This window comes from Cydia pomonella, chromosome 21 (genome assembly GCF_033807575.1).
Source record: "Cydia pomonella isolate Wapato2018A chromosome 21, ilCydPomo1, whole genome shotgun sequence".
In the NCBI taxonomy this organism is placed as follows: Eukaryota; Metazoa; Arthropoda; class Insecta; order Lepidoptera; family Tortricidae; genus Cydia; species Cydia pomonella.
Genome location: NC_084723.1, coordinates 15,867,951 through 15,879,828, shown reverse-complemented (window position 1 = coordinate 15,879,828; position 11,878 = coordinate 15,867,951). Strand labels below are relative to the sequence as shown.

Genomic DNA, 11,878 nt, shown 5'->3' with positions numbered 1-11,878 from the left:
CTGGTGTACTACAACTCCTTCACCCACGCCGGTGAGTCTCGACCGCACGCTGCAGTGGAGCTGCGCCGCCGGACCCGCTGCGGAGCTACAAGTAGCTCCTAACGACACGTGGCCGGACCTGGTGTACTACAACTCCTTCAACCACGCCGGTGAGTCTCGACCGCACGCTGCAGTGGAGCTGCGCCGCCGGACCCGCTGCGGAGCTACAAGTAGCTCCTAACGACACGTGGCCGGACCTGGTGTACTACAACTCCTTCAACCACGCCGGTGAGTCTCGACCGCACGCTGCAGTGGAGCTGCGCCGCCGGACCCGCTGCGGAGCTACAAGTAGCTCCTAACGACACGTGGCCGGACCTGGTGTACTACAACTCCTTCACCCACGCCGGTGAGTCTCGACCGCACGCTGCAGTGGAGCTGCGCCGCCGGACCCGCTGCGGAGCTACAAGTAGCTCCTAACGACACGTGGCCGGACCTGGTGTACTACAACTCCTTCACCCACGCCGGTGAGTCTCGACCGCACGCTGCAGTGGAGCTGCGCCGCCGGACCCGCTGCGGAGCTACAAGTAGCTCCTAACGACACGTGGCCGGACCTGGTGTACTACAACTCCTTCACCCACGCCGGTGAGTCTCGACCGCACGCTGCAGTGGAGCTGCGCCGCCGGACCCGCTGCGGAGCTACAAGTAGCTCCTAACGACACGTGGCCGGACCCGCCGCCGAGCTGCAGAAGCCTCCGAATGATACGTGGCCGGGTTTCATGTCCTATAACTCTTATACAGAACATATTGTGCTAATTTACCGCCTTAGTGTGGTAACCTGACGCACAATTTCAACTAATCGAGGGATTATCATCAAAGCTTGTTAGTTTAGATTACAAACAAAGACGCAATCGAAATGTAGATCACATACGACTTATGGAGATTGTTTGGGATATTACGCCCCGAAAATGATGCAGAAAGATGGCTGTTTGTTCACTTATACTCGTACCTTGACTTTTTTTAGGGTTCCGTAGCCAAATGGCATAAAACGGAACCCTTATAGTTTCGCCATGTCCGTCTGTCTGTCTGTCTGTCTGTCTGTCTGTCTGTCTGTCTGTCTGTCTGTCCGAGGCTTTGCTCCGTAGTCGTTAGTGCTAGAAAGCTGAAATTTGGCATGGATATATAAATCAATAAAGCCGACAAAGTCGTACAATAAAATTTAAAAATTTAATTTTTTTTAGGGTACCTCCCCTACACGTAAAGTGGGGGTGAATTTTTTTTTTCGCTTCAACCCTAAAGTGTGGGGTATCGTTGGAAAGGTCTTTCAAAACTAATAGGGGTTTTCAAGAAACATTTTTTGATAAAGTGAATATATTCGGAGATAATCGCTCCGAAAGAAAAAAAAAATGTGTCCCCCCCCCTCTAACTTTTGAACCATAGGTCCAAAAAATATGAAAAAAATCGTGGAAGTAGAGCTTAAGAAAGACATTAAATGAAAACTATAGCGGACATGATCAGTTTAGCTGTTTTTGAGTTATCGCAAAAAGTTTTACCTTCATAGTAAAAAGACTTACTTTAATTAGGTACTGATTATGCAAATTTGCCTATTTGTTTAACTCGGGTGAAAGGTACCATTTACTACACTTTAAGCTCCAGTTTAGCTTATTGTGACGGAAGAGTAACTACGGAACCCTACACTGAGCGTGGCCCGACATGCTCTTGGCCGGTTTTTTAATTTAAAGACGTCGAAGTCATCTAGCATCTAGCGGCATTATCTATTCAACTATATGGGATACAGAAACATTACTTTTTTTTGACGTAAATGAAAAAATCCCTAGGCTTAATTGGGACTGTGCTGGGCACGCTCTCCTTAACGTCGGGGAGATGTGGAGATCGAGGGGAGAGACGTTTGCCCTATTGGGATATTTAAATCGGCTACGAAAAAGAGAATACCTATTTCCAGTAGACTAACCAAATGCTGTATGTGCAACACAGACCAACCACTATAGACTGAGCTTATAGGACGAGTCACCGCCCGTGTAGTTTATAGGGTACATATAAGATAGCACACGCGCCGCTCCGTTCAGTTGCCCCCAAATTTACGACCTGTTAGCAGTGTGCCCGTCTGTACGAAAATAAATCGTAAATTTGAATTCCTTCCCTAATAATGGTATATTGCAGCGTAAAATGGTGTGGCAAGTCATCTCAGTCTTCCAAATACAAAACAGATGGAATGACATTCCATAAGTAAGTCAAATTTGAACTTGACTGTTTGTTTGTTGTGACTTTGTTTTGAGGGGGGGGGGGGGGTCATGTCCGCGGGGTTCATGTTATATTGGTCAATATGGTTGTACTGAGCGGGAACGAAGTACTTCCGTCCCTTTTCGTCAACTTGAAAATGCAATGTGCTATCCCTTTCACGTAAACGAATAGTGATGTACGATGATGGTTTCATCCGTTGCGGAAAGTTCGTGCTTTCGTTCGTACCGTATTGTCCCATTAAAAAAAATATTAGAGAAAACTGTTTGTGTGAACTGTTCTTTTTTATTATTCTTGTTCTTTTTTATTTAGTTGGTAGTTTATCTTAGTAGAATGATCATTTTTGAGATAGTATCAAAATAAGAAATGAAATAAAAAATCCAAATTTTAGCAGGCTTTCAGAGACGGGAACGCCCATGTGACATTCTCCTAGTTGCAAACGTCCAAAGGCTACGATTGCCACTTGAGTGACGAGGTATAAAAATATGTGTATTTTTGAAATTCTATAACATGATTCATTTATCAAGCAAGAAAATTTGCATTGCGAACCTCTTGCTCATTAATAATGATTAAAATATGTCACAGCAATACGATATCGATCTGTCAGTGTCAAAAGTGACATTTATTTAACCAAAAACGTTTGACACTGACCGGTCTGTATCGTATCATTGCGACATCTTATAGGCATTGTTCGAATATGTGTGAGGGCACTCGGTGTTGGTTCGTGATATGCATATGTTGTGTGGATTTTTTAGAAACCTCTTAGTGAGCAGTTAGGTCTCGGGTAACCAGATGGACCTGATGATGAACTTCGAAGAAGTGCGAGGGAACTCTGTGTTAGTTTGTGATAGGCATATATGTTCTGTGGCCTTTTTAGAATCCTCTTGGTGAGCAGTTAGGTCTCGGGTTGGTTTGTGATATGTATATATTGTGAGAAAATTATAGTTTTGAATATTGATCACACGTTAAAAAAATATAATGATTATATTATTATAGGACATTATTACTGATTTATTGTTTTATTTTTATAATAAAATGTATGATCACGATTTTCATTATAACAGCAATTATTAGCGAGAGAAATGCAAATAAATGAGTTATATCTGTCAATTATACTTTTACGACTAAAATGTAAAAAAAAAAGTTTTACCACTCCCTTTTTGGCGCATTTAGAAATGTTTGTTCAGTAAGTGCTAGAAAATGAAGTTTTTCTAGTATATTATCAAATAGATTAGAAACACTCCATGCTTTGCTAGAGCATCTATCTTTAGTTTCACGATTTCGATATTATCCTGTTTGGAAGCATCTTATTATTTTAACGCCTTACCAAGTACATACATACTGTGTAAATCTCATGAATGTGAATTTAACCACAAAATGCATGCAACATCAAGTATTCAATTTCATACATATTTTCTGGGACCCTTATTATTTTATATTTAAAATCTTATCCCATTAACATGCAAAGTATTTGGGGTGTGTAATGTTTTTAATAATAACAAGTTGCGAAATTTCATTTTGCATAATTTGAATTGCATAATTTTGAAATGCAGAAATTATGATTTGGTATAAAAACAAATACAATAAAAAAGAATTGCATAATTTCGAAAGTAATTATAGTTTAGTAGCATAGTAATGTATTTGCATAACAGGCAACCAGTATAATGTTCACTTTGTATACTATTTTATACTCAGAACGTGTTTTATTCATGAAAACCAACAGCATAATATTGAAGGTGTGGTTTCACAATCAAACCACGGCAAATCGTTCATAAACTTTATTTGATTGAGTTTGCTGAAAGTTTAACAACACTGAATTACTAAAATACTTAAACATTATATTTGCATGGAACATAATCGATTTTTCTAAGCGTCAAACTTACCTACATCCATACTTTACCTCTGTCGACATATATCATTTTAGCGCAAAGCAGCGGCCAGTGTCGTTGAAACCTCTGTGGTTCCTAAGGGATTCAGATAAACTTCATATTGGGACCGTGCGAAGTGCGTGGTGGGGGTAAGTAAAGCGATCCCAGCGCATAAGGTGGTAAAAATTTGAACTAACTGCGGATAGCGTCTTTAACATTTCGTACAATTATATGGCTCGAAATGAAACTTTGATTTACGATTACTCCTGAAATATTCATTTAAATTGTATGGTGTAAGGGACCATTGTAAACTGTATGAAATGCGTAATATAACTAACGTATTTATTTTGATAATTGTTAATAATGTATCCATGTAAATAGCTTTGAAAATGCCACATATTACGTGATCTTTTTCTAGAAGTTAAGAATAGATATAGTAAGTTATCCTTAAAAGATAGACATTTCACATCGCGGACTTTTTTGTAGACCTATGAATGAGAAACAACCCCACCATACATTGTGTTGTTATAGCTCAAACGGATTAGGCAGCGTTTTCGATTAAAGCTCCTAGCCAGCGTGATTTTTTCCGACAACATCGTTATATTTCAAACAATTTAACAAGTTATATACTTAAGCCTTCCTCAAGAGTCACTCTATTGATAGATGAAAGTCGTATGAAAATCCGTTCAGTAGTTTTTAGTTTTGGAGTAGTTTTATAAGATGTAGTGAATTGACGTTTTCCCCTAGACTTGCGGACACTAGGTTGCGTGACAGTCGTGCACGCTCCCAATAAACGCCTAGTGAAAATGAACAAGCAAAAATACAATTTCCGAGACATATGGTTCTGCCCATATGGTCGCAGTTCTACCTAACACTCCTCCTCGCTTCGCTCGTCGTCGTACCTAACGGCGACCAGCTTTAAAGTTGAAAAGGTAGATTGTTATATAATTTAATAGTTTGATTGACACCAAGTATATCATAGAAGACTATGTCACCATTCGTTAAAATTTAGTACTATATTTTAATTATTATACGAAATGTATGTTATAACAAGTAAAATTATTTCTAAGGATTGTTATAAAGAATGTTTTTATGATTATAGAGCATTCTGTCATTAAATTAGTATGACTAACAACTTTATATGTTTTGTTTTTATACATAATGTTTATTATGAGTTTCAATAGTAGTTAAATGAAATTATGCTAAAAGTTTGTATTAAAATTGAACGGCACCCAAGTATTTGTTTAGATACATTTTTAAAGTACTTAATTAAACATTAGATAAGATAAGATAATATTACGGTATCACTGGTTCCAATACCAATTCCCGTAATGAACATGTCCCATCCCTACGCATACACCGCTGGCACGTGTATGCGTAGGGATGGGACATGTTCATTACGCCATGTCTGGAACGGCCCCGTCCCGCACCTCACGGTTTGGTGATTCGCGTCGCGGACAAAATGGCCAATATGAGGCTTCTATATGCGGTTTTCTGTGATGTGCAGGCATGGGCGGACGCATCTTCGTGGTGGACCGGCCGAAACGCAACCTCAACAAGAAGGGCAACAGTGCCGCCGCTGCCGGTTCCAGCCTGGCGCTGCTGCTGCTGGGAGCAGTCATCACCATCGCCACGAAGCTGTAGACTACTCGGTAAGTGACCTGGGCTGAGCATATTTACCTCATTTTGAAGCGTGCTTAAACTGGAGAGGGCAGCACAGAAAACCCCTGCTTATTGGTACAAAGTTTGCGATCTAAGCCACTAGATGGCAGAGCTTCCAACTGGTAAAAAGCGTGCGTGAACTGCCGGTGGCAGCACCTGCTGTAGCGTGAAGTAGAGTGCGTCTAAATTAAGTTTGTATCAAGCAGAAACGTCTGCGAATGATGCTATTAAGCTTAGAAACAAATTTAAAGTGGAAAATTCACATTCTTGGGTGGGACTTGAACCCACGACCACCAGATCGCTAGCCCGGTGCTCTTCCATCTAAGCTACCAAGACCTTATCCAATTATGTAATTATTTATTTATTTACCCCCTTATTCATAAACGTGTACTAAAGTAACGATGCCGCTAATAATCGTTTGTCGCTTTCCATCATACCAATACGTCGGAAAGGGACAAACGATTATTAGCGACATCGTAACTTTAGTACACGTTCATGAATAAGGGGGTTAATCTTACAACAAATGGCAGACTTAATGCCTTAAGGCATTCTCTACCAGTCGACCAATGGGTTAAACCAGAAAGATCAAGTAGGTGCAGTCTTAATAATTGAGTGTCTTATTAATTTAGTATAGGATAGCGCATCGTTTCTGGTGAATTTCCAATATGACTTGGAACTCCGGTAGCCGTTTAAGAAGTATAACACTCTTACGGTAGATGTCGCTAGGGTACCTCCCTAAGACTGATATAATATGGTGGAAATATTCGATGGGTCAGGTCATGGTAGTTCAGCTGGAGAAGCACCGGGCTAGCGATCCGGTGGTCGTGGGGTCAAGTCCCACCCAAAACGGTGAATTTTCCACTTTTGATTATGCACCAACTTGAATAAAACAAAGTGAGGGTGACAAATCAATATACCTACGTCATATTTTCATAAAAATTGTAAATGCCTTTTTAGGGTTCCGTAGCCAAATGGCAAAAAACGGAACCCTTATAGATTCGTCATGTCCGTCTGTCTGTCCGATTCTGTCACAGCCACTTTTTTCCGAAACTATAAAAGCTATACTGTTCAAACTTGGTAAGTAGATGTATTCTATGAACCGCATTATGATGTTCACACAAAAATAGAAAAAAAACAATAAATTTTGGGGGTTCCCCATACTTAGAACTGAAACTAAAAAAATCTTTTTTCATCAAACTCATACGTGTGGGGTATCTATGGATAGGTCTTTAAAAATGATATTGAGGTTTCTAATATCATTTTTTTCTAAACTGAAAAGTTTGCGCGAGAGACACTTCCAAAGTGGTAAAAAGTGTGTCCCCCCCCCCCCCCCCGTAACTTCTAAAATAACAGAATGAAAAATCTAAAAAAAAATATATGATATACATTGCCATGCAAACTTCCACCGAAAATTGGTTCGAACGAGATCTAGTAAGTAGTTTTTTTTTAATACGTCATAAAAATAAAAAAATAAAATTTTTTCATCAAACCCATACGTGTGGGGTATCTATGGATAGGTCTTCAAAAATGATATTTAGGTTTCTAATATCATTTTTTTCTAAACTGAATAGTTTGCGCGAGAGACACTTCCAAAGTGAAAAAATGTGTGTCCCCCCCCCTGTAACTTCTAAAATAACAGAATGAAAAATCTAAAAAAAATATATGATATACATTGCCATGCAAACTTCCACCGAAAATTGGTTCGAACGAGATCTAGTAAGTAGTTTTTTTTTAATACGTCATAAAAATTTAAAAAAAAAATTTTTTTCATCAAACCCATACGTGTGGGGTATCTATGGATAGGTCTTCAAAAATGATATTTAGGTTTCTAATATCATTTTTTTCTAAACTGAATAGTTTGCGCGAGAGACACTTCCAAAGTGAAAAAATGTGTGTCCCCCCCCCTGTAACTTCTAAAATAACAGAATGAAAAATCTAAAAAAAATATATGATATACATTACCATGCAAACTTCCACCGAAAATTGGTTTGAACGAGATCTAGTGAATAGTTTTTTTTTAATACGTCAATAAATTAAAAAAAAAAATTTTTCATCAAACCCATACGTGTGGGGTATCTATGGATATGTCTTCAAAAATGATATTTAGGTTCCTAACATCATTTTTTTCTAAACTGAATAGTTTGCGCGAGAGACAGTTCCAAAGTGGTAAAATGTGTGTCCAAAGTGGTAAAATGTTGAACAAGATCTAGCAAGTAGATTTTTTTTTAATACGTCTTAAATGGTACGAAACCCTTCATGCGCGAGTCCGACTCGCACTTGGCCGCTTTTTTGACGTTACCTTGTTCCAATTCCTGTTATCAGTGTCAATATTCCAATAACACGTATACTTACGATGGGTTGCTTTTAATTTCAGAGACATCATGCGCCCACTACGAGTCGAGGTTCATCGACTCCCGTCCTTCATCTCATAGAATGACAGCTTGTTGCTTCCGTCCACTAGTTTTTAAGTATTACTCGTACATCACAGCCAGAGAGATTCAACGTTGATCATAGGGAGTATTTTACTGGTAACATTGGAATTAAGTCGACAGACCATGTATAGTAAGAAAAGACATTGGATTGCGGAATTAGACGAGGGCGAGGCAGCAATTTATATAACGCATTAAGTAACTCGATGTCTCCTTCTGTTACTTTTTGAGTCAAATAGTCTTTTATAAGCCTAAACCTATCTTGATAGAATTGTAAATATGTTTTGGTTAGAGGCCCGTGTCGATCGTAAACCGTAATACAACTTTTACTGGAAGAGATGCCTTAAAGGGATAAGTTCGCCGTTGTACTAATGGCGATTAATTTTTTTCATTGTTGTACATACAGGGTTTTGCTACTACTACTACTTTTCCCAGCAAGGAAAGAGAAAAAAAAATCACGGTGGAAGGACACATCCATGAAGAAATCAAATTCATAAAGTTGCCTTGTAATTTTGCGCAGCGGTGTACATTAATATGTGGACATACATATATATTTTTGGCAAATCAGTCGCATCGATATATTGGAATGTGACTTATTTAATTCGATTTCCAATTATTTACACAAGATTAAATGCTAGTTGTCAAAGATATCACCTCCTCAAGGTCGAGCCTGACGCTGGCATACCAATATTACAGACAAAATGTTTTAAACATATTATGTACTAATATTACTTTTCAGTATGATATACAAAAAAGTAAATAAGTTACATATTAGGTATATTTATTTCATATTGTACAGTCTGGAGCAGAAGTAGCTATGCAGGTGAGGTGGTCAAAACGATCTAAAAACTGCTTACTCCAGGCAAAGAAAATGTATTGGAATAGAAAGCTGACCTGATAGCCACGGTGAATAATAGGAGCCTTTTCTGTTCATTTTAGGTATAGTTAATCCTTTCAAGTAAAATTTTTTCGTCACTAATGGCGACATGCTTCGAAACCATCGGAGGTGCACGGCGTGCAGCCGACGCGAGCACTTAAGCCTGAGGAAGGAGCCCCGATGGGCTGGAAACATGTCGCCAATACCGACGAAAAAAGTCAAGTGAGTGTAGCCGTGATATGTATTATGTAAATATTTTAGAAGATGTCTCACGAAACTTTAATGTCAATTAAAATTAAAATTGTAAGAAATATCGATAGTTTATCGATATGACTTTATCGACAAGGCCATATCAACCTGGTTACACATTGTTAGTTGTACATTAAAACCAATTGGTTACGGTGACAGCTGGCTTTCGCTACATCTATTGAATCTAATATCTCTATGCACAAAATGTATGGAGCTGTACAGTGCCATCTCGTTTACCTGTCAAATTCGAAGCACGACAGCTTACTCAATGTATCTTTGCTCCAGGAACAATATCGTTATTCTTTGATCGTTTTGGGCATCTCGCCTCGCCCGCTTAGTGCTTACCAACTTCTGTTGCTGACTACAGTGACTATAACTATATATACTCCTTTAAAAGTACATGACTGCTCAAAGCTTTTGCAATAATTTTATAAGAATTCCTACAGAACTGTTTTCTAAGACTCGATTCGTGTTCGTTGTATTGTACTTACGATAGATCTCGTTTTTATGCGATGTTTATTTTTATTTTATATGTATACAAATTGTTCTTTTTGATAGAAAATAAAATATTTAATATAAGCTGTATTTTTATTCGATTGATTGACACATTTTTAAGGTTCCGTACTAAAAAGGCATAAAAGAAACCCGTATGGTGCGACTATCCGTCCGTCCATCTTGTCTGTCACATCGCTAAAGGCCATAGTCGGGTTCCCATAGTAAGTCGGCCCTTAAATGAATTTGACTCAGGGATTTTTTTGTGAGTACCTCATATGGTGAAGGATATTTATAGCAGAGTCAAATTGATTTAAGGGCCGACTTACTATGGAAACCCGACAATGGCCTTTCTTAAGAACCACTTAAGGTATCGATTTGGACTATTTGGAGTAGTTCTGAACAAAGCCATCACGAACACATTGAAAGTACCCCATATTAGGTTTAGAATGAATTGATTAATGATTAACTAAGGTTTCGATTTTGATGAGATACAGAAAATGGAATGGGTAATGGTAAGTGTCTTTACTGTTTGCATTTGTGAATTGGCTACTTGACTGTTTTTTGTAAATAATGTCAAACGATCTTGATTTTCCTGAGGATCAAATGTCTATATAGGACTCATGGCATTTAAGCAACACAAAGGTCAGAAATGAGTGTTAAAGTCTGACGCTCGCACTCGACGATTGAAACGCCTCTAACAAAATGATAAGGTGCTGTGACGTCACATCATATAAGTTTGTCCTAAATGTAAGGAAGATCAAGGAAATTGCCATTTTGACCCTGAAATATTGCGTTTATGTGTATAGTTGTCATACAATTTATTTTTCAATAAAATGTAAGGAATCGAATGGTACCATTTTCTTTTCTATTTTTGAAAGACAAAAAAATATTTTTTTTTGAGATTTAGGAGCCTTGTATTTTTTTATAATCTCAATATAATTTTTTAAATTCCACATTTTTATAATGGATGGCTCATTTTCTATCCATTTAACTAAATTTTGTTATAATATTCAACATGTGTCAAGTACCCAATTGTATATCGCTGTGTAAGAATCTTCCGACTCTCCTACAAGAAATTAGAATTGCAGCTTTCTGCATTACGACTGTAATATTTTCGTGATTGTAGCATGCAGTGGCGTAGCTAGCATGGGTGGCACCCGGTGCGGAAATTCTGGGTGTTACCCCAAATATCAATCAAAATTGTAAAAAAATATATATATAAAAACTAATGATTTACGCTCAATATTCCATAGCTCAGAATTTACTCCATCGCTGTCATTTTCGATTCCATGAACTCTCTCAATAGTGCTTTACACCCTGGCGGGTGTTGCCTCTGCGTGCGTTCTATGTAGGGCTTGCAATTCAAATATTCGAATTTGTCGAATATTCGACCTGTTTTGATATTCGAATATTCGACCGAATATTAGATTTTTTTTTATGACACGAAAAAAAAATCACCTGTATAATTACAGTTTCTGCGTGTTTTGCCGAGTATTTACAGGGAATGGGGAACGGTAGAGGTAATGGACGAGAAAGTTAATTAAACTTAACTTTTCCCTTCAATGAAACTGGTATTTTAAAAAAAGCTGAAATCTTGTATACGTATTTAAATCGGGTGACAATGCAATATTATGGTACCATTGAGCTGATCTGATGATGGAGACAGGAGGTGGCCATAGGAACTCTGTGATAAAACAACGCAACCTAATTGTGTTTGGGGGTTTTTAGAATTGTCTCTATGAGTATTAGTTGCCTGTGCAAAGATAAGTACAGTCAGCGATAAAACCTTGTACCAAAAATGAAATTTTTGACAAAAAATTATATGACGACCTGTCTTAGTATGAACTGTCCAATTTCAATGATTGTCAATCGGGATTCCTAATTTTTTTTTTATTGCTTACTGATTCTATAACCGTTCTTTTATAATCAATCAATGGGTCTCATTACTTTTCTTCGATAAAAATGCATATGCATTATTTTCTTTTTATTTAGATTTATCGTTAAATTATTTGTACTTATTTTTTTTAATTTAATGCTATTTGTAAAACTGTCACTCAAAAAGA

At 37.9% G+C, this 11,878-nt stretch overlaps 1 long non-coding RNA gene and 1 other non-coding gene across 2 annotated transcripts; one reads left to right on the top strand and one right to left on the bottom strand.

Moving 5' to 3' along the window:
- Positions 1 to 510: 510 nt before the first annotated feature.
- Positions 511 to 9,899, top strand: LOC133529583 (uncharacterized). The gene is made up of 3 exons (XR_009801170.1): positions 511 to 621; positions 5,611 to 5,755; positions 8,140 to 9,899. It is a non-coding gene; the product is annotated as an uncharacterized LOC133529583 (long non-coding RNA).
- On the bottom strand, positions 6,029 to 6,101 carry Trnaa-agc (transfer RNA alanine (anticodon AGC)). The gene has a single exon. It is a non-coding gene; the product is annotated as a tRNA-Ala (tRNA).
- Positions 9,900 to 11,878: the final 1,979 nt, after the last annotated feature.